Genomic DNA, 24286 nt, shown 5'->3' on the forward strand with positions numbered 1-24286 from the left:
GCTCAGCAGTAATGCATTGTTAATTTAGTTGGCTAACCTTTTACAATTTGTTGTTTTGTTTTGGACAATTTTTTCTTAGATGTGAAATTGACATTCAAGAATGTCTGTAGAGCACAAGGAAAGCTCCACATCTCTGGACAGTGTTGGTGATGATCAAGCAGGGGTTTTCTCTTCATTTAGCTCTACATTAGCTGTCTCTCCCATGTGCACTTACTTTTTTAATGCTCTGAATCAGATGACTTAGAGGTGACTGCGTAGATGTCCTGCTGCATGGGGGTATAGCGGCTCTCATAAGATCACTGGCCAGCCATTTCCTTTCAGACAGAAATCCATATCATTATATAGAAATATGCATTTGATAAAATGATGTGGGCATTATTTAGTGGCAGGTCTTCCTTTAGTGAATACTATCTCAGTAAGTAGGAATTCCTTACTTTTGTAGAGACTTCCAAAAGTCAAACTTTGAGATGAAAAATAATGAACATTTGGTTTTTAGGTTGACCAGATAATACTTGTGTGTTAAGAAAACAGCTGTTTTCGAAGTTATGCTGTTATGCTTAGTTTTTAAGGAGAGCATTTGATGTTTGTCTTTTGGACATTTCTTGGAGAGCTTTTAATCCTGAAAAGGCTGCGTTTCATTGACGGAAGAGGGCCGAGAGTGTTTTGTCATCTGTTTTATCTCCATTGTTTAGGCCAGCCTAATCCTTGTGTTGTAAGATGTTTGCAGGCCTAAGAGTTAAAGTTCAATGAGTAGAGCAAAAAAAGATCAGTTGTTGATATTAGATGTGAAACCATCCTGTTTGATTTTTTCTCCAATTTTTGAAAGGTATTTTCTAAGCAGGGACTGGAGGGGCCTTTTGAAAAAGGCAGCGGTTTCTGCTGTGTTTTTGTCTATCGAATTTTGTGATGCAAAAAAACTGGTGGAAAAAAATTACGCAAGATACTGCGAAGAAATATCCTCCAGGCTAGATCTAACTGCCCAGGTCAAAAACCAAAAGAAACTTGGTAGACCGTCAGCCCTGTGGTTCAATGAGAAGCTTAGGAATCTAAAGCTGGGCTGCAAGCAGGCAGAAAGGAAATAGAGTAGGGATTATGCAGATGGGGAAAATAATTCCTGGAGGACAGCCATTGCCGAGTACAAGAAAGAAATTTTGCGGGCAAAGACAGAGTTCTTCTATCTAAACTCTATCCTAAAGGCACAAAACAATACTCGAAATGTGTCCAGGATAGTAGTCAATCTAGTCAATCCCGACTGCTCAAAGAATGAGATTGTACCCAGTCAGGAACTATGCGATAGATTGGCAAACTATTTTGGGAATAAGATCAGCAATATTATCGATGGGCTGAACTTGGGTTTAACATCTAAGGAGTTACCGTCTGTGAGACGGGGTTGGGATGGAAATATCCTTCTCTTTAGACCTCTTCAATGAACTTTCAATGGAAGAATTTAGTACCATGGCTGTGGGAGTATCCTCAGGATCCCCTTTGGATCCATTGCCACACAAAATCTGGAAGGAGCTGGCCCCTGAACTATTTCCGGCTCTACGACAAATCTGTAATCAATCATTGAGGAGTGGGTCAGTACCAACCAGCTGGAAGCAGGCGTTGGTGACGCCTCTCCTGAAGAAAGCGTCACTCGATCCGGCCTGTTTAAGGAATTACAGACCCATCTCTCTTCTGCCATATCCAGTTAAAATCCTGGAATGAGTAGTTAGTAAAACACTATCTCAGTTCCTAGAGACAAACAATATTCTGGATAAGGTGCAGTTTGGTTTTCGTCCAGGACATGGGACGGAGACTACCTTGGTGACCATTATGGATGACCTATGGATGCGCGCAGAGAGGGGACAGTCTGCTATACTGGTTCTTCTCGACCTGTCTGCCGCATTTGATATGGTAAACTACGGTACTCTCCTGTCCAGGCTTGAAGACGTGGGAGTTGCGGGCACTGCCTTAAAGTGGCTTCAATCGTATCTAGCCAATTGTCAACAGGCAGTAGCCCTCCCCCCCTTTCGGTCCAAGTTCTCAAACACCCTGCATGGTGTCCCGCAAGGATCGGCGATTAGTCCCATTTTATTCAACATCTATATGAGCCCCCTACTTGCTATCATAAGGTCCTATGATGTTAATTTAGTAAATTACGCAGATGAAACTTAGCTCAACCTATCCCTAGCGGGTGAGCAATCAGTATCCCTAGAAGCCCTCCATGCCTGTTTGCAGGACACAGCAACTTGGCTTAGGGAAAACTCGCTTCAATTTAATTCCGATAAGACGGAGATTTTACACTGTGCAGCAGGGAGAATCCCTCCTACATTTCCATCGAATTTTTGGCCTACTTCCACTACTACTCCAGTGGTTCCAAGTGATATGGTACGCAATCTGGGAGTCATGTTCGACAACAAATTGACACTAGAAAAACATGTCAATAAAACAGTTGGTAGTTGCTTTACCCTGATCAGAGCTTTTCGGAAAATTTTCCCAATGTTTTCCAAACAGGTCAGAATATTAATAGTCCGAAGTACCATTCTCAGCAGACTGGACTACTGTAATGCTCTGTTACTGGAATCACCACAATATCTGATTGAGAGATTGCAGAGAATTCAGACCATGGCGGCCAAACTGGCACTACGGAAACCTCGCTGTTTCTCCGCCTCACAGGTACTCTCTGAGCTGCACTGGCTTCCGGTCTTGCAGAGGATACAATTTAAGGCACTGTGTATAGTGTTTAGGGCTTTGCATGGACAAGGTCCCAAAGCCTTGCAGGAGAAGTTCACATGGTATGTGCCTCGCCGAGTGTTGCGTTCCTCTTCGGCCAATCTGGTGAAGGTGACCAGAATCAGGAATGTCAGATCTGGAGGCAGGGCATTTGGTACGGCAGCCTCTCGCCTCTGGAATAAAATTCCAAATGACATTAAACAAATAGATAATATCCTGCAGTTTAGAAAAAGGATAAAAACCTGGCTCTATACCCGAGCATGTTATTCCTAATCCCTCCGCTGGCAGGGACACAGTTTACACACTCAGCAAGACACCAGTATCACAGCGCCAGGTTACCCGTAGGGTGTCAGATGCGCTCTATAAGCATCAATAATAATAATAATATTATGTATGTATCTATTTTCAGGTTTGGACCTCATTCTGTGGGAGGAGGTACAGCTCTAAAGCTTTTATTTGTGGTGGACAATTTGTTTTAAACAAACCAATTATACTTTTGGAAATGTAGTTGATAGACTTTGAGAGTGCAGTTAATACATACCTCTGATATTAAATGATGGTAATTTAAGCATTGTGGCAGAAAATCAACAGCCAATTAAAGATACTAAAGCATGTAATATCGCACCCATTCCCATTCTATTGAACGCATACATGAATTATTGATAATTGTGCATTTGTACATGATGTTTATATAGTAACATGTTATTAGTTTATATGATTTTGAATAAGGTTTTCATTGGACTATTGTTTTTTTGTTTTTTGTTTCTGTTGTTTATTCTCTATTATTTGTTTTGTTAAATCATTTTCTGCTGGGGACTTAGGTCCAGATTGCCTAAATGTTCATGCAATGCAGTACAGCATTCAAATTCCCTGTGCTGTGTTGCACAAGGGGGAAAACACAGTAGCACCATATATAAAAAAAAGATTGGCCTGCTGCTGTTAGTGTATTGGATGATTAATTAGAAAAATGCATTCAGACTATATTGAAAAAGTATTTGAAATTTGAAGTGAATGAACAAACATACAAATAATAAATATGTTGAACAGTAATTTAACCATGTCCTGATAGCAGCGATAGTGCATGAAAGTAGCAAAAAAAGTTCATTTGCTCAACCATTTAAACACAATAACACTGTTCTTTAGACTAAAATCTTTACATTGACAACTTCTTCAGAATCCGTGATTTGTTTTGCTTTACTGTCTAGGTATAATTCGTCCCATATGTATTTTCAGTAAAACCTTCATAAGCACAAGCTCTTTTTGCAGAAGCGTACTGTTGGAAAATGGCCCTTTCTGAAGGAGCAACCCAAAGTGTTTGCCTTCCTTCTCCTCTTTTTCTGACCTTCTTTGTGTTGGCTTTGGAACTCTGTGCACTTTACCACTGCTGCCAGTACTAAAGTGCATGTGCTCTCTCCCTTAAACATGGTATAACTGGTTTACACCTGTTTGGCATATTTGATTTATGTGTAAGTCCCTTGTAAAGGGGTGTACTATATACCCAAGGCCTGTAAATTAATTGCTGCTAGTAGGCCTGCAGCACTGATTGTGCTACCCACAGATGTAGCCTCTCAAGCCTGTCTCAGGACTGCCACTACAGGGCCTTGTTGTGCAATTTACTGTCACTTAGACTTGGAATTTAAAACTACTTGCCAAGCTTGAAACTCCCCTCTTATTACACATTAGTCATCCCTAAGGTAGGTCCTAGGCAGCCCTAAGGGCAGGGTGCTATGTAAGTATAAGATAGGACATGCACTGATATAGGTAGTGACAAACAGCCTGTTTCATTTTTCACTACTGTGATGCCTACTTCTCTCCTAGGTTAGCATTGGGAATTCCTTAATACACTTTTAAGATGTAATTCCTGATCAAAGAAGAGAGCTTTTTCATGTTTCGATGTTTGGAATGGTAATGACAAATCCTCACTGGTAAAGTTGGATTTGGCATTACTATTTGATAAATGCCACTTTTAGAAAGTAGACATTTCTCTGTGCTTATACCTCTATGTGCTTTGTAGCACACGTCTGACGTCAGTGACAGCTACACTTTGTGCATTCCCTGAAGATGGTCACAACACAGGAAGACTAGGTGTGTCTGAGTACCCATCTAAATACATCTGCATTCTGATGGTAAGGAGAGTCTAGCACTTCACTTGAATAGGTAGCTCCCTGTCCCCACACAAAGGACTGACACCTCCTCCTATAGATAGCCTGGCAAAGGCAGACAGGACTGGGCTGAAAGGTGAACCTGTGCACTTTAGAGAGCTGCTTTGGAGTCACTCCCTCATCAAAGGCACTTATGGGTATATGTACTGGGTATCTGACTCCCTAAAATTAGACATCTCTGGATCTTGAACTGAACCTCTGTCAGAAGGACTGCTGTGCTGCTTAAAGGACTCATCTTCAGATGCAAACTTGGAAGGCCTGCTTTTTCTTGTGTTGCCCTGTTGCCTGCTGCTCTCTGACTCTGCTGACGGAGAGGTGGACTTTGTCTTCCCTCCAAGTGATCTCCAAGGGCTTGTTAGGTTGCCTCCTGTTGCTTGAGAAATCAAAGTCTCTACCCCTGCTCCTGTACCTGGATCACTGGAAGTGTCCCAGATACTTGCAACTCAGATTTCAACACATCTCCTGTCTGCTTTTAACAGAAATGACGCATCGACCGGGTTGTAGGAGTAAAATCGGCACATCTCATTGGAACCAGCACTTTGCCTCCAAAGATCGACGCATCAGACAACATATCGCCGCCACTGCAGCTTGGTAAGATCGACACATCCCCTCAACTGCGAGGCAGAAACTGGTGCATCACTCACCGCTGGACACCGCTCGACTCTGGCACCCATCTTTGGAACTGACGCATCGCCTTCACTGTGTGGCGAAGATCGACGCATCTCGATGTTTGTGACCACGAAAGGTACTTTGTTCACCGGAACCTGCGTGGGTCCTGTAGCAGGCCTGCACTTCCACGCGGTCGGCCCAAATTTTGACTTTGCCCCGGTCTAGCACAACTCAAAGTAAGCTTTTAATCGCTACTTGCTTCTAAGTGCTTTATTACATTTATTCTTTTAAAATTCAATATCTCAACTTCTGTACATCGGATTTTTGTCATTTTGGTCTTGCTTTGTTGATAATATAATAATCTATTATTATGAACTGGTGTGGAGTCTTTTTGTGGTGTATTCACTGTGTTACTGTGTGTGTGTGTGTGTGTGTGTGTGTATTTCACAAATACTTTACATAAGCCTGATTGCTCTGTGTCAAGCTACTGGAGGGTGAGTGCAGGTTACCTTTTAGCATGCATCTAGCTTACCCTAACTTGGATTGCGGCTTCTGCTTGGACAGGGTGCGTACTAGAAATCAAATTCAAACATACATCCACTCATAAAAACAACATGCATAAAACGTATGAGTCTGATTTAGGGTTTGGTGATAGATACTAAAATAACAATCGTGACATATCCAGTCCGCTTTATTACAATTGGTTTAGGGTATAATGCACTTGTAATAAGGGGGACAGGATATCTGTCACGTTTGTGACGGAGTAGCCATTTCCTAGACTATAAATCAGACCGTATATGTTCATGGTAATGAGAATTGGCCCAGTTCAAAACCGAAAAGTCCAGTGTAACAAACACTTGCGCTTAAAGGGAATAGAAAATAATGTGGAGGTAGGAGTTAAAGAAAGGTAGGTTAAAAAGAAGAAAGTGTGTCACTTTCAAACATAAATATTGTTGTATGAATATTCAGCCCAATTTTGTACCTCAGTAACTAGTCTGGTGTTTCAAAAAATTGTTTCTATATGGAAACACTGAAATAGGACATATAAGACCCTGGGTTGACAGCGTCTCCTATTATAGAATTATTTCTGGTGGCTTCTAATTAGTGCATGGCATGGAATTTTCCTCTGTCATTCCCAGATAGGCCCATAGGGCAGTGAATGCTTGTGAATTGTCTGCATGAGTGTGCCTCTACTGCACTTGAGTATACTTGTAGGGTCCTTTTCTTCACTCCTGGAGGCACTCTTTAGATTACTTATCATCCTTGACTGCATGGACCTCATGTGAAGAGCTTCCATTTGAAAGCTCCTTGGTGAACCCTATAGGATATGTTTTACTATTGTTTATGCTATGCATGGCTGTGCATAACTTCCAATCACGTGCGGGTGTAATCTTGAGGTAATTTACCATGGCAGGCTGTATACAGTGTGCTCCTGCCTGAGGGCTGCTCACCTGTTTCTCTAGGGGATGTTATAGAGCCTCTGACATGACTTCTTTATCCAGTGGAAGCTGTGGGCTGCTTCTCAGTCCATCCCGAGTGGATTCTATAGAGACCCACTCAATCAGGCACATCATTAAATTAATGTATCATGCATGCATGCAGGCTGTAACTCCCTTTTCCTCTATTACACACCTGAGTGCAGCGACCTAGGGCACGATTAAACACCACTTTGGTCATTCATGCACAACATCAAAGCACTTCCTGTGGAGGCAGAGGTCAAAGTGGGAGGGATCTGCGGGGCACAATATGTTCATACCTGTAATTCTACAAAAACAGTTTCCCGACATTTGAGATGTCTCAGCTGAAGTGGAAGGAGAGCGAGTCCCCTGTGCTGTGAAGCCAAGGGAGGGACAGCCAGCCGCAGAATAAACAAGCCTGCTTGCCAGGGTGTCTGCTGCCTGAAACAAATGTATATGTGCGGATTTGGTTAATCTGCAATGCAAAGTCTGCTTGGAAGCCGCTATTAGCTTTAATTGTTGGTTCCACTTGAAGAGTATTCTTTTTAAGAGGTTTTGTAAGGTGCCCTGAAGAGCTGTGACATGTGTGTACTTTTAATGGACAGTTATAAACAATATTTGCATTAATTACAGTCTGCATACTACTCAGATCTATACTTTGGAAGCACTTGTTAATCTTAAACCTAAATCTTTTTGTGAACTTTGTGCCTACCTGCTGTAATGCAAGTTTAAAATAATTACGTCCATATTCAGCATGCTGGAACCTTGGAACACTAAATCACACACAAGTCACACTTCCACACTGAGCCAGCCAGAATTCAATTCAGTGGCTCTCTGGTTATGCACACAGATATCTACAGTGGCCACATTAACAAATAGTGGTTTCACAGTGTAAAATATAGCATCTCTTAACTTGCATTTATTTTTCATTTAAGGTGTGTGTTGTTTTATACGCAGTTACGTGAAGTTGAAATACCAACAAAATAGCTACAAGATATTTTGTTTTTTTTAGCCACACCTTTGATCACACCCCATGCTCACTGACCCCGCCCCCCACTGGACTCAGGATCACAGTTTCCAGACATGCCGTCTGTAGACCACACTGCAGGACCAGACTCTTCCACCCAAGCACCTGCCCCTCATTGTAGGGTGCTACCCATCCGCTTTTTCGCTTCACTGCCTCATTAGCAGTAGAAACCTCTCAATCTTTCAGGGGCCGTTAGGGTTATATAAATACATTTACAATTACAATGCACTTACTACAGAAGTGACCTTATACATTGTACCTCTAAACGTGGACAGCCGGCTCGCCCTCGTTGAGTCCTCCAAAAAGAATGCACATCTGTGCACAGCTTACCGTTTCTTGAGCAAAGTTCAGTCCACGACCTTCAAGGCTCCAGAGATATAACATTCATTGGTGTGCTGAAAAGAAGCCGCACAACATTTTATTCACGGAAATATGCCTTTCAATCATAAAGAAATAAAGTGCTGCTATTTTTTTGCAAGCAACAAATAAATGCAACCATCGTTTAGAAATGAACAGCAGAAAAGACGCATTCCCTTTTAGCAGTTCAACACACTGCACAATTAAAGAGGAAGGAGAAATTGCAAAGATTTCCCCTCGCATAAACAGTAACATTTTTGTGAAGATTATGCAAAATTACATGCATAATGTAAAATGCACTTGGCTGAGACCTTGCATGAAATTTACACATGAGGTCATATACCTTGTACACAAAGGTCACATGAGACAGCATCAGTAGACTCGTTTGAGCAGAATAAATCTTGGGGCTACCAAACACATCACTTTCACTGTTCGCACAAGACATTTTCTACTGGAAAAGACTTATCTGTTATGCAGTAAAAATGTAATAAGCCAAAAAATTTGCATATGGAAATTAAGCTAAATCATGCTTGTGGAATAAAAAATTTCCCTGTGTCTACATGATTGTATGTGGAAAATTTCAATAAAAAATGATTGTCTGAATATCGTTTATAAAACATATCGCTCCAGTGGGAGTACTAAACCCAACAAGGCCATATTTTTATAAATTAAATTTAGTATTCAACATATTTGTCAGACGATATTCAGACCAATTTATTCTAGAACCAAACTGCCTACTTACCAACAATTTACCCATAAATCCAGAATTACAATACAATAAGGCGCTTTGGAATTTGGATATGTAAATTCTTACTGTTAGGAGACCATTGAGGTTTTAGACTAAGGAAAAGAAAAATTTAATTTACGTACTTGTCATGCAGTCTACAGCTCATAACTATTTATGCTTTAGAGGGCGGAGCTTGCCTGGATCCAAGATGGCCGCAATAGAGTAAAGTTCTGGCAGCCCGGCTGCTGTTGTACAGGAATCCTGATGCCCGCAGCGTGAAAAATAAAACACCAACAAGAACTCAGTACTGCGGACCAACCAGCTTATGCATCGAGGTGCAGAGAACGGCGACCGAGACGAACCCGCTGAGTGAAAAGAGAAGAGCTGAAAGGGAACAGACTGAAGATTTGAGTTCACAACCCAGGAGTGGTTGAAGCAGAATACCCCTGCAACCATCAGCAAATTGGTGGTGGTCAGGAATCTGCTGTGGTCTGTGGAGAGGTGAAGGGTGCATAGCCAAATGTGGAGCGATACAGGCTGAAACCCGCAGGCCTGAACGAGGCGACAGAGGGCCCAAGTAAACAGACCTGGCACAGCGGGAATCTCATCAGCACAGTGAATAACGAGGCTGAGTGATTCATAGCATGGAAATAACAGTGCGACTCCTACGTGAAGGAGTCACCATATTTGCACATACACACAGGAGTGTGCAAGCCATGGAGATATTTAAGAAACTCCTCCGAGGCCACTGAAAGCGCAGGACTGACTGGATAATGCCAAAAAACTACGAGAAATGGAGGCCAGTTACCTGAAGGGCGAGAAGCCTTACCCAGTTGCTACTCTCTAGGTATCATTAGTGAGCGCACCACTTCACAGTAATTGGGATATGAGACGAAAAAACATTGGTTACGGAAACGGCCTAGAAATCACCTAGTAGGCCTGCTCTTGGCTCTAGTAAATGTAAAATGCAACAATGCGCGGTCACTCAAGATTGGGCTAATGGTATGGAGGATGACCCCCCAGAACTAGTGGGGAGCTGTGAAGACTGATTTGGGGCCAGTAGCGGGTGGACACCTGGGGATCATCCGCCCATCATCGACAAGGAGCCTCCCCAGCGGTACCTATAAGCACCAAGCAGGTTCGCACTACAAGCCTGGGAGGGTTCAGAGAGGCGCTTTGATATATTAACCACTGTCCATAGCAGAGACGATTCATCTGGGCCATAACGCGCCACTTAGATAATCACAAAACAACATGGGGAAGACAGATAAAACCCAGCCCAAACACCAATTTGAGTCACCTAAGCCCCCCTCAAGTCAAGAGAGGCTGACTTAAACAACGCAAAGCTGGATTTGGAAGCAGCAGACCCTCCAGCAGACACTGAACTGAAACAGATTCTTGCAGCAATGCAGCGCAGCCTAACGAAAATCGATGGGAAAATAGATGCTTGATATTCAGAATGGATAGAATGACAGAAAGGCTGGACAAGCACACAGAGCGGCTGGACACAGTGGAGAGGAGGGTAACTGATGCCGAAGATGTTGTAATAAAGCGGAGTTAGCCGAACATAAAAAGATGAACAAAATGCTTCACAACCTAAGAGCGAAGGTTGAAGACCTAGAAGCGTGCTCCCGAAGGAACAATCTGCTCATTGTGGGAGTTGCAGGGTCGGCCCGAATAGAGAACATGGAACTCTTCGTAGAGCAACTCCTGACCACTATTCTGAGTAGAGATACATACACAGAGATCTTCTACGTAGAGCAAACCATCCCTCTCTGACACCCAGACCGGGACTGGAGTCGACCCCCCCCGTCCCATCATAGCACGCCTCCTTAATTATAGGGATCGGAATGCAGCACTATGCAAGGTAAGTGGGCAAGTGAATGTAAGCCATATGAAGGTATGGAATTATCCCTGTACCCAGATTTCACGCAACAGGACCAAGAGGAGCGGCGACTGTTCATCCCAGTCTAAAGGAAGCTTCGTGAACTCCAGCTAGAATATATCATGTTGTACCCAGCTAAATTGTGTGTCATGACAGAGGGGAAGGAACACTACTTCACAGACCCAAAGCAAGTATTCCACTTCCTTAAGCAAAGAAGGGAAACCGGGAGCAGACTCCGTTCACCACGAACAAATTTCAGAGACGGCGGAGAAGCACTGGATGTGGAGGAATAACAGAAGAGACTATGTTTGCCTGGAATTAAGAGACAGGCAGTATAAAAGGGAGTGCAGGTCCCCATGGGACAGAGTTCCCCCACAATGTAGATCTAAATGCTACTTGAGGCTCAATCTGGTTCTTTTTTCTCTTTTACTTTTGTTTGGGCTGGCAGCAACATCGCAGTCGACAGAGCCTGAAGGAGAGAGCCCTGTTTGTGGCCCCAGACTCGAGAACATAGGTAAGACTGTTCTGAATGAGTTAAGGGGGACTTCCCCAATGCTCTGAGTACAAAGTATAGACCATACTGATAGTGATCCTTTCTCCTTGAACTGTGAGACTGAAACAGCTAACTATTCTATTATCAACCTGAGGGGAGGAACTTGCGGAAGGATTTAGGGAAGACACGGAAATAGTAACCCTGTTTGAACTCCTTTCCTATATTCTGATCTCATTAGAAGGCGCTGTGGGTGAGATCATATATGTTGCATCACACTTAGCAGTCAGTGCCTCGGACAATTGGAGAATTACTTACCCGGCAACACCCACCCCTATATGTGCACCACCACATCCAAGTTGTAGACTTGGGTTGTTTTTTGTTGGGGGAAGGGAAGGGGCCATAGATGTTATTGCTATGCAAAGTAGGGGGCCACATAGCATGGGGGTTTTTTGGGAATGCAATTTCTTTGTTTTTTTAAAAACCTGTCTTTATTAATGACATTGCACAGGGATCACATTGCATATCCGTCATATACATGCTACAGTGTATCGTTGACAGACCATTAAAAGCAAATTATTACTTGCCAATCCGTAAATCTGTCCGCATATCGCATACAATAGTACAGTTTTTAAGCATAAGCCAGTGACGGTGTTCAAACCCCTCCTCTTACCTAGCGGATCAATGTGCATAGCAATGCTCTTTAGAGTTGGAACAAGAAAAAATGTAAAGCTAAATGAGAAAAAGAAAAACAACTAAACAAGAAAAAACCTTGGCAGCGACTGGCGGCGTTGCCTGGCCCATGTATGATGTATATAAATCGTCTAGGGCCCGGCTTCAAGGAGACTGGTGTGTTCTACTTTACGTTTGGATGAGAGGCCTATTCCCATTCCTTTTGTTAGGTACAGGTGGGGGATGATTCTGGGTTTTTGTAGAGTCAACATCACTTTCATGTTGGTCTGTCATTGACAACATTCCCTCCAGCATGTGTCCCCACTCTATTAGGTCTCCCTCTCCATTCTCATCTACTCTCACAGCTCTTAGGCGATACTCTTCAGCCATGCCTCACTCATGGTACATGGCTATCTAGAGTGGGGAGGGCAGAGTGGATCCAGTGTATTAAAATTCAACATTTTGCCAGAACCAGGCCCAGGATTGCGAACTGGTATCGTATCCGAGTCCCCTTTTTTGGCGTCAGAAGGAGACCCAGCATGCACTGTTTAATGGAGGCCTCCACTCTTACTGCTGTTGTGGTACGGAGTATCTGAGTCACCTGATCCAGGTCATGTGGACAAATGCAGCGGGGTCTGTACCGCATCATGGGCATGATAAGGGTCACCCTGGGGTGAAATGCACCAAACGCTGTGGGGTCAGATATCTGCGGTGTAGATAATAGAACTGGGTGAGTTTAATCCGGGTATTACTGGCTTACTCACGCACCTGTGCTATGCCCTCATCCACTCTCCATAAGTGAGCGGGGACGGTAGGTCCACCTCCCATCTTTCTCTGACAATGGACTGGTCAACCATACGACCTTCTTTCAGAGCTTTGTGTATGCGTGAGATGAGCAATCTGCTGGACCCGGGTCTAGCAGCAGTGCTGGCATGTGCAACTCCTTCGGCTCATCCGGGAACGAGGTCCATATTTTGCGGACCGTGTGCAAGATTTTCACGTAGTGTAAGAAGTAACTTTCGGGGGCTTGGAACCATTAGTTTGTCTCACCGAATGTTAAGAAGGTTCCATTTAAATACATGTCTCCGGCCGTCACACATCCCCCTCCATACCACTTTGTAATGTCCATGGCTGACTGAATTTGATGAAATCATTGTAGCCATTTTAGTGGGAGCACACTGGCATAGGGAGCCCTGTGAAGGACCAGGGTGACTGCTTGCTCCCAGGCCTCTGCCACCTGCCAGAGTACGTGTGGGCTGTCGTTGGGGCCCATGAGCCCATCATGAGGTATCTCAGCAGTTTTGTCCCGCTACTCCACTCTCCCAGTAACTCTTTCTCCATGGTGCGTTCGTCCATGCACCACTGCGCTGCATATTGTAGTAATCCCACAATGTACTAAAGTCTGAAATCTGTGAGACCCAAACCCCCGGAATCCATGTCTAATTTGAGTATCTCGAGTTTTACTTTTTTGTGTTCCCTGGCCCATACCCATAAGATTAGGAGGCTGTTCAGGGTATCAAATGTGGACCTCGCGATGCTGCAGAAGGAGTTCTGTAGTATGTACAGCAGCCTGGAAGCATCACCATTTTCACCACAGCCACCCTTCCAATTACCAAGAGGGGGAGCTTATTCCAGAATTGACTTGACTCTTTCAGGCCAGCTATGACACTACCCATATTCAATGCTGATGGGTTACCTGTATGCCCAGATATCGAAAATGGTCACTTTACCAGCTGAACCCCAACTAGGGGAGGTCCAGAGCATCTCCGCACGCAAGGGCCGCCAGTGGAAATATAACTGACTTCCGATGGTTAATATGGAGGCCTGACGCTGATCTGAAGGAGGTCAGTATCTCTGAAAGTGCTGGGATTGCCTCTTCCGGCTGGCATATGTACAGGAGTGCATCATTTGCATACAAGGAAAATACGTGGGTACGGCCATAGACGATGATGCCCCACAGAGCCATATCCCTCCTCAGCCAGATTGCTAGTAGTTCCATCGCAAGTGCGAAAAGGACTGGGGATAGAGGGCATCCCTGTCGTGTGCCCCTTTCAATTTTTATCACCTCCGATATCAGGTCTCCATTCCCCACTTGAGCTCTTGGCTGATGATAAAGCAGTCTAACCCAGGCCATATATTCCCTGCCTAATCCCATTCTCCTCAGAACTTCCCATAAATATTCCCATCATACTACTGCCGCCCGGAGTTCACTGTCGGCTACTGAGTGTATGCCTTGCGACAATCGTCGTATGTTCATATGTGTTCCTCTCCCCGGTATGAACCCGCACTGGTCTTCATGAACCAGGTAAGTTACCACCCTACCCAGTCGCATGGCCAAAACCTTAGCAAGTAGTTTAGCATCAACACCCAACATTGACAAGGGTCTGTATGAGACAGGGTCGCTTACGTCTCTGACAGAGGCTTAGGAAGCATGACTATCTGTGCCTCTTGCAAAGAAAGAAAGTAGACGTCCCACCAGTTTTGCCTCCTGTAAGGTTTCCAGCAGGCATGGGAATAGTAGACCAGCATATGTCTATTAGAATTCCACTAGGATTCCATTGGACCGGTGATTTACAGGGAGCCATGCTTTGTAGAACCTCCCGCAGTTCCCCCACTTGGAGCTCTGCATCCATGCCTGCCATCTGTTCCTCAGTAATGTGGGGGAGGGGCATATCAGCAAGATACTCACCCCACTCAGGTGGAATAGATGTAATTTCTTTCTTATTGCCAAGAAAAGGTGAAACACACTACAGGATAGAACATGGCAGAACTATGATTATTATGGAAGTGTGGGTGGGGACGTTAACCAAGGAGCAGTTCACCACGCTGCAGTGCCGTATATACAATTCCTTACTTGGAATGTCTGTGGTCTTAATGACCACAGGAATCTCTGTAAAGTGGTGGCCTACCTCATACGACATAAAATAGATGTAGCTATATTGCAGGAAACACATTTAGCTCCCAATAGCACAGTATTGGGCGGCTGCGGCTGTGGGGCCAGTATTACACTGCAGGCTACTCCTCTCATGCGCCTGGGGATCTTATATGGACGGACAATAGATCTGGGGTGCATTTGACAGGTATGCAAGGCAATGCATGAGGTAGATGCGCAGTAGCCAACTGTCATAAAGATGACTTAGTGGCAGTATTGGTAGGGATATATGGACCCAACCATGATGACCCACAGTTCTACTATTCCCTCAGCACTCATCTGCTGCAGTGGAGAGATCTCCCACAAATATGGGGGGGGGGGGAGAGATTTCAATTGCATACTAAACCCAGGCTTGGACCACTCGAAGGACCCACCCCATCTGCGGCGGCTAAGGCACTGTTGCAAATAGCAGCTAACACAGACCTAGTGCACATATGCAGGCTTCACAACCCCAAAGGCGCAGGGTATACACACTACTCCTCCGTCCATGATATTCACACTCATATTGACTACTGGATGATTTCCAGGAGTCTGGTTTCCCATACAATTGGCTGTCGGCCACTCCTGCGTAGTTACTCCGACCACTCCCCTGTGATAATGGATGTGGAACTTCGGGAACTGCGGATTACCCCGTTCACTTATTCCCTGCTGGACTCTGCCTCTAAGGCTGAGCTGGAACAGGCAATAGAAGAATTCTTAATTAATAATGTGGGTTTGGTGTCCAGCTTTGCCACAGTCTGGGAAAACTTTAAGCTATACATCAGAAGGGTCATGCTTTCTAAACATGCAGGGGTCCTAAAATCCCTGAGGAACAAACTATCACATCTGAAAGAAGAGATATCAGGCTTGGAATCGAAACATAGGCCCACAGGGGACACCAGAGTATTAGAGGAAATTAAAACTAAACTGGAAGAATACCATGTCACAGCCAATGACGAGGTTAAACACTTAGGCAAATACTTCATAGCGAGAACATATGGGGAGGGAGGGGGCCCCCGAAGCAACTCTGGCGACATTTCTGCAGCCACACAGAGAAAATACAGTAATCACAGGCCTACAACACGAAGAGGGAAAACTGATCTATGATAAGGACCAAAACGTGGATAGATTTCATCGTTATTATGCTGAGCTATACCACACACGCATCACACCTGATGAAGCAGCTATACCAGACTACCTAGGGCACATAGCGATGATATGGCTCACAACAGAACTAAGGGAGCACTTCATAGCACCCCTTGGAGATACGGGCTGCAGTCGCCAGTATGCAGGCCAGAAAAGTGCAGGGAATGGATGGCCTTACAGTGGCCTTCTATAAGACCTTTCGGGACCTCCTTATCCCGCATCTGGTTACACTTTATGAAGAAATGGTCGACAGGCATAATGCCCCCTTCAATGTGGGAGGCCTTAATAGTCATTCTCCTAAAACCATGTAAGAGTCCTGATAGCTGTTTCTCATACAGGCCGCTGTCCTTATTGAATGTGGACACCAAAATATACGCTTGTATATAAGTGTTGGCTAACAGGTTGGCTCCTCTGCTGCCAGGGGTAGTACGCCCTGAGCAGGCAAGATTTGTTTTAGGCTGTAGCTTAATGTATAATCTGTGCACACTGTTCGGCACTGTACAGTACATAGATCCGGAGGTGAGAGCCACTGCTGTGTTCTTCGATGCAGAAAATGCATTTGATTCAGTGGAGAGGGCCTTTTTAAAAGCAGTTCTTCGCAGAATTGGAGTGGGAGAAATATACCTCAGGTTGATAGAGGTTTATATGTTAGACCAACTGCCAGAGCACGAGTGGGAAACGCAGTGACAACTCTGATCAAGATCACTAGGGGCACTGGACAGGATGGCGTCTATCACCATTGCCGTATGCTATAGTGGCAAAACCCTAGGCTTGTGCTTTGCGGAAGTATCATGGACACAGATGCCTATGTTTTCCAGGCTACAAACTTATAATGTCCTCATATGCTGATGACACATTGTTGTATATCCAAGACTCCGAGAGGAACCTCTCCCCAGTGTTGCGGGAGGTGGTGCGATTCGGAGGTCTTTCGGATCTCCAAATCTATTGGGATAAATCCATCATATTTCCGCTCACCCCTGCTATGACACAGATAGCACTGAAGTTCCCCCTACGATGGACGACAGACTTAGTCCATTATCTAGGAATACAAATGCACACAGACCCGGACCAGGTCCTAAGAGACAACTATGGCAAAGCTATACACAAACTGGGAGAGCACATTGAACGATGGATCAAGCTCCTGTTGTCCCTAACAGGGTGCATAGCGATCATGAAGATGGTAGTGCTTCCTAGATTCTTATTTCTGTTTCAGAACATCCCAATGTTACTACCACGCTCATTCTTCCATAGCTTGAGATCACTACTACTTTGGTTAGCCTGGGTGGGAAAACAATCTAGGGTGCAATGGAAGGTCCTTGTTATGCCATATGACATGGGGGGCCTTAACGTTCCTGATTTGGAATTATATTATAGGGCTACAAAGAGTATTCCGGCAAATTATTGGCTCCAGGGCCCGCATGACCCATCACATTTACATATCTAAACAGATGCTGCATCTCCTTACACTCTCCCTCGTACACTGTTCCGTAAATCAGCATGGTGCTATGGCATCCGCGATTAACTTAATTCCACAGTACACTCCTGAGGACAATTACTTGAGTACTAGGCTGGCTCCCTGCTATACTCCCCTCACATGACAATAGAGTGGTGGCACCTGGTTCCTGCTGAGTCAGGAGAAAAGTGTTGTGAAGATGCTACACACATTGGGGATCACTACAATGAGTGAACTATTCAGAGAGAGGGTGGGGAGAGAGTGGGAAACCCTTCAAGAAGTTGAGGAACCCCTAGCCAGTTTTCAATATGTCAGAGTTAGCCATGCATTGCGGGACCTGTTAGGAGAGTATATGCAAGAACCCCCAGGCACCTGAGCGATATCTACCTTGATACAAGCAAATTTCCCCACTAGACTGGTAGCCAAATTCTATTCCCTAGCGCAGGAAGCACGCAGACCAGGTGTCCCGAAGGCGCAACTAGAATGGCAGAGAGATCTTAATAGGACTTTAGACAACATGTGCTGACAATATTGCTGTTCAGTGACTCAAACTGTATTGCGGGCGGCATATACTTATTAATTTTAAATATGTTAACAGAGTATATTATACTCCAGAGCAACTCTTTAAATATGGTTTATGAGACTCCGTGGAATGTTCCAGATGTCGTGCACGCATAGCGGATTTCATACACATAGCGTGGTATTGACCCGAGATAGCAATATTCTGGGGAGCTGTATTTCAAGAGCTAGAAGCCATTATTGGATCTGCCCTGGAACGTGATTCAATGCTTGAGCCCCTAGGATATGACAGGGGGGTGGACACAGCCAATAAACATTTGGTGGCAATTGGGCTCTTACTGGTCAAGCGTTGTGTGGCGATGCACTGAGCAAGAGGTCCAACTCCCACTATAGTGGAATGGCATCCGGACATGGTATTCTGCAACACACAATCAGATGTATACAGTGAGCTATTGTCCCCCCTAAGTTGCCCTAACAATCACTGGGGCCCATACCAGATGTACTTTGTGGGGAAGGAGATGGGAGAGTCAGAGGGAGAACATGAAGAAGCTATGTGCCTGACAAAATACAGGCGCCGCACAGGGGAGTGGACATGAACAGATTGGGCAGAATGTGTCAGTAAATGGATGAATGTTGATAGGAATGCCGCCAGAAACAGAAATGGTTCCCCAGTTAATACTCCAACATAAGATACATAACAGGATTACAACTATGGGAGTGAAGTATATTGGAAAAAGGTGTCCCCAAATGCTATGAATATTGTTTGTATTATTGTAAGCAATTGTAATAGATGCTACGCATTATAATGTATTGAAGTTACATCTGACAATGGAGCCTCAGTCATGTTGTATCATTATAATTATCTGATCTCTGTGTTTCATCAAAATAAATATATATTTTTAAAAACTACTTATGCTGGTCTGGTCAACAATGGTGCTGGGACAATTTTCAGAGTGGGGGTGCTGCCATTCATGTTGCATCGCTGAAGTCATAGGGATTGTAAAAGATCCAAGCGTCACACGAAACAATAGAAGTATAGCAAAAGTGCTATGCTTGTTAGGCTCTACCCTCAGCCCGGGTACATGCAAATGATCATGCCACATATGGAGCTTGATATTACACTTCTTTATTCCTCAGTGTGTAACTGGTAATTAGGATTGAAAACAGTCTCCTCATCTCTAACCCACAAGACATTACATCTCCCCCTTTGTTAAATAAAAAGTAGCAATAATACATATACATTACAACTCTTCAATAAGTCATTTTGGTGCTCAAATCAATTGCCAAAATCGGGTCATGTGAGGTTGCGGAGTTACAGGAGAAGTGTCCATGACTGGCACTGGTGACAGAGACACTGGTTCAGTCATTGGGCTCTCCAGACTGTCAGGTGGACGAATCTCACTTCTGACATCGGGAGCTGGCGAAGGTCGAGGCAGGTGCTTGAAATGCGAATAATCTAGTGTTTCCAGGATGGTGAGCAGTCACCATGTGTCACTTACTAGTCACAACCCTTAGTGGGTCAGCATCAAAAGGAGCATCAAACTTGTGTTTCTGTTTCTGCCTGATGATAATTTGGTCTCCTCTGTTGAACACAGTGCTCCGAGCACAGCGACATCTATCCGCATAAGTCTGCATTTGGTGTTTGCGAGACGAGTCAGTAGTATGAAGTTCATCAATGTGAAAATATCTCTCATTGATTCATTGCGGCAACTTGGTGCCCATGGCTCTCCCAAACATTAAGGTGGTAGGGCTTTCAACTGTGATAGGAAGCGGAGTTGACCTGTAAGCACTATGCGTAGACTAAAGAACTGATTTGAGTTCAAACATTTCCAGAATTATAAATCTTTCGACCACACTATTTGCCAGTGGCCAGAAATGAGTCAGAAAATCTATAAGTACAAAACTATTGAAAGGCGGGCCATTGTCAAATTTTAAAATCAAAGGAACACCCCAGGTTGCTCAGATACTTTCTAATCTCTCAATGACACAATCATGAGTAGTTGACAACAGATCTGCCACAAGGTGAAAATGGGAATATTCATCAACAATTAATAGTAGATGATGTCCATTGTCAAGGGGTCCAAATAAATCCATTTCAATCTTCTCCCATGCATGCTTTGGGAGATCAGACATGTTTAACGGATGAAGGCTTGCCTTGAACAACAAACAGCTGCACAAATGACATGCCCTTAATTTTTTTTTATCTCCTATATCAAGACAAGGGAACCACACTCGTCCCGTCGAGCTCATTTCGTATGAACAACTCCATGGTGTTCCTCATGGGCCAGTTCAATAACTTGTTGTCTCAAACTCTCAGCTATGACAATTATCGACCCTGGTAAGATGATGCCTTCTATGGTAACTGGGAGTTCTTTTTGTACCTTTTCAAATTTCATGAAGAGGTCGATGTTTTCGCCACGAGTGGTGTGTAAAAATGTCTTTGAGTATCAGCAAATCCTTGTCAGTACTTGTGTCAGCAATTATTTGTTCTACTGATATGGCAGTAGGGGTACTGCACTTCACAATGAAGTTAACATAGGCATCAGTCACTTTAGAAGTAATGCCATGACACAGTATTCACACATGTGAGAAATTGTGAGCAGAGTTTTGATCTTTTCCTGGACGATGCGTAATTGTGTAATCATACTCCTGCAATCACAACCCCAAACTCTCAATGCGAGGGGGCATCTTGGCTTTAGGATTGTCGAAAATGGTGAGCAATGCTTGTTGATCAGTGACAACTGTGAAATGCTTTCCATATAGGAACACATGAAAATGCTCACAAGCACACACCATAGCAAGGCTTTCCTTTACAGTTTGTGAATAGGCACGCCTTTGACAAACTTTGGCCAGCACAAGCCACAGGGTGCCTTGGAGAATTAGAGTGTCCAGTGTGCTGGGCAAAGATGGCACCCACCTCTACTGGGCTTGCATCATCAACAACCTCCATCTGTAATTTCTGATCAAGGTATGCCAGTTCAGTTGCGTTCTCAATTGCATGCTTGATTTTCTTGAAGCTTTGTTCACAATCACTTGACCAGTGAAATGGGACATTTTGTTTCATTAAGTCTCTCAATGGGGCACTTACTGTGGCAAAGTCCTGTATATATCTTGAACAGTGACTGGCCATACCCGGGAAGGATCTCAGTATAGTTACATCTTGAGGGGAAGCAGTGGATGACACGGCCTGTACTTTCTTTAGATCTGAAGTCATTCCCCCATCAAAAAAGATACAACCAAAGAACTTGAGTTTGGTTTGATGAAAATCACATTTTGCCACATTTAAAGTGAGACCTGCATCAGCAAGCATACAACACACTTGTACAAAAACTTTAGCATGTTCCTTTCATGTGGCCCTAAAACTAGTATATCATCACTGCAGTTGAAAGCATTTGTAACTGGCAGTATTAGCCAACAAATTACATCTTTAAAACATTCTGCAGCCGATAACACTCCGAAACTTAGGAGCATATCTACAAAAGAATGACAGAGCGAGGTGTTAAGCAAAACTTGCTATCGCCATGCTCTGCCATTCTGAAAATGCAGGGATGCTCCGTATTTACAAAGATAAGGTGCACCCCTGCATTGCCCTAGCTCTGGCGCTAAATTAAGCTGCCTAGCACCTACGCCCTTGCACTATAGTGCAATGGTGTCTGCATTGGGAGGGATAATTGTTTATGTTCAAAAAGGTGTACCTTCCCGCACATAAACAATCAAAAAAGGTGATTTGTAACTTATATGTGTGCTGCATTGTGCAGCACACATAGAAGTTGTAAATCGTCATTTTTTTAATGATTGTTTACGTGCAGAAAGGGACATCTTCCTGCATATAAACAATCATTCATTGCGTTTTGCACAATGCAGCACACAGAAACAGCAAAAAAACAAAGAAAAATAAAGCATTTCTCATTGTTTCGCCATGTTAAGACCAGGTTTTCCCTGGTCTTAATTTTGGCACTGCCTCCTATTTATGCCACCCTTGTAAATAGGGGGCAGCGTCAAACTCAATGGCCCACCGCAACACCCATTGCCTACCCCTTTCACGCTAAGTATAGCGTGAAAGGCTGCCTTATTTACAAGGTGAGGTCAATCCACATTAAGTGGCTTAACTCTGCCTTGTAAATAAGGTGAAGCCCCTATCGCCACAGGAACGTAGTAAACAGTGACGTTCCTGTGGTGATAGGGGTTTGTGTAAATATGCCTCTAGTCCTCTGTATCTAAAAAAACTAACATGAGTCAAAAAGTTAGTAATCTACCTGCAATCTTCTTCCAGTACAAGCTGGTGATATCCTTAGTTCAAATCAAGGCGTGAAAAGACTTTGGCTCAATTCAGCGGCGTAATCTGGTCAGCGATGCGTTGACCTGGATTTCATTCTCTTTCAATTGCCTCGTTCACTTTTTTACATATCCACGCAGATGCTCACAGGTCTTCCACTATCATTTTTGGGCCCTACCACTAAGGGCGATACCCATGAATTTGGTCCAGTGGATCGCTCAATGATGTTGTGCTTTAATAGTGTCTCTGGTTCTTTCTCAACAGCCTCTTGTAAATGAAATGCAATTCGACTATGTCGTTGAGCAACAGGACAGATGTTCTCAATTATGTGAAGTTGCAATTTATTGGTCTTAAGATGGAAACTGATTTGCTATCTCATGCTAGACATTGACTTTGTTGTTTACAGAAATAAGCCCTATGTCAGCAGCAGTACTGAAATTGAGTGAACATGCGCTCGATGAAGTACCTGGCAAGACATGAATTGGCACTTGTACTTTCGTATTTTTATGCTTCACAGTTGCTACGAATAAACTTTGACTTTACAGTGGCATTGAAGAATCCCACGTATACATTTTGGTTTTTGAGTTAAACACTGGAGACAGTTCATTGCACTTTTCCACTGGCATAATGCTTATCGACACACCACTGTCTATGATACAAGACATGGAACACCGATTCACTTTCAGTGTGATCTTGGGACAGTTTTCAAATGAAGTTTGCTCTTTCACTTGTTGACTTAGCTTTGAACGGCATACTTCCTTGCACAAATCTAATCCTACATGGGCACGTCATCTAGGAGTCAACATTGACATCGAAAACACCCATCTTCTTCACTGTACTTGACAATGACGGTGATGAACTCTTAGATGAAGAATTTGACAACAATTAACATTGTTCAGTTTTTATTTGCCTCAACTGATGATGCCGCTTGTCCTTCTGCACGTGCGTAGAATGTCACGTATGGAACTTTGTGGTATCCCTTTTGGGTTTTTTTGTGTTTTTTTAATTCATTTTATTAACAACTTAAATGCGACATTTACTGTTGACATTAAGTACAAACATAGTCGAAGTGACAAATACCATTTCTCAGAGGTCAGTTTATCATTCCAAGACAACATTTACATTACATTTCTTATGGTGCACATGGTTCTGACGGAGAAGGGACACTGGGTGGGATACAAATATTACCCCGGTATTTGCTCCACACCTGCGTCCATTTTTTGGGGCATCCTCTCGCAATATAGACAGTCTTTTCCCACATCATACACCAGTCCATATCTGTCTTCCAGTCTACCACTGTGGAAGCTGTTGTGGCACCCCACAGTCTGGCCACGTTCCGTTTCGCTACGATCAAACCAAATGTCACCTACAGCTTGTCCTTACTATTTAGATACGTGGGATCCCAGATGTTTAGCAGACTCCTCTTAACATCTATGTCTATACTTATTCCAAAAACTTCCCTGAAGCATTGGTGGATGCCAGCCCAATATTTCTGAATATGTATACAGTCCCACAGTATGTGTTTGAACATACCCTCATGACCACACCGTCTCCTACACTCTGCACCGGCTGTTCTACCCATCTTAGCCAGTGTTGGTCCCGTGATATATATCCTATGTAGGGTCTTGAGCTGTACCAGTCTTAGGCAGGTGGAGATTGTGACCTCCTTAGGGGAGGCCAATGCTTCTTGCCACTCTTCTTCGTCTAGTTCCGAGACGTCTCTTTCCCAGTACAGTCGAAGTGTTTCAAGGGGGTCCAGGGCATTATTGATCAACTTTTTATATGTTAGTGATACTGCCTTTGTTTGCATGTATCCGTCAAGGAGTCTATCCTCCAGGGGAGAGGCCTCTGGGAGTGCCTCGCCCCTCGGAATTTCCAAT

The 24286-nt window shown here is 43.9% G+C and overlaps 1 protein-coding gene across 2 annotated transcripts in view; it reads right to left on the minus strand.

Moving 5' to 3' along the window:
* FRMD6 (FERM domain containing 6) overlaps positions 1–24286 on the minus strand; it is a 1098768-nt gene that overhangs the window by 861132 nt on the left and 213350 nt on the right. Inside the window, exon 2 of one of the 2 annotated variants that reach the window (XM_085626961.1) lies at positions 8230–8365. The gene's annotated coding sequence lies outside the window, so the exon portion shown is untranslated. The remainder of the gene's footprint in view (positions 1–8229; positions 8366–24286) is intronic. The other variant, XM_085626960.1, reaches the window with a different exon arrangement.

The sequence above is a fragment of the Triturus cristatus genome, chromosome 9 (genome assembly GCF_964204655.1).
Source record: "Triturus cristatus chromosome 9, aTriCri1.1, whole genome shotgun sequence".
NCBI lineage: Eukaryota > Metazoa > Chordata > Amphibia > Caudata > Salamandridae > Triturus > Triturus cristatus.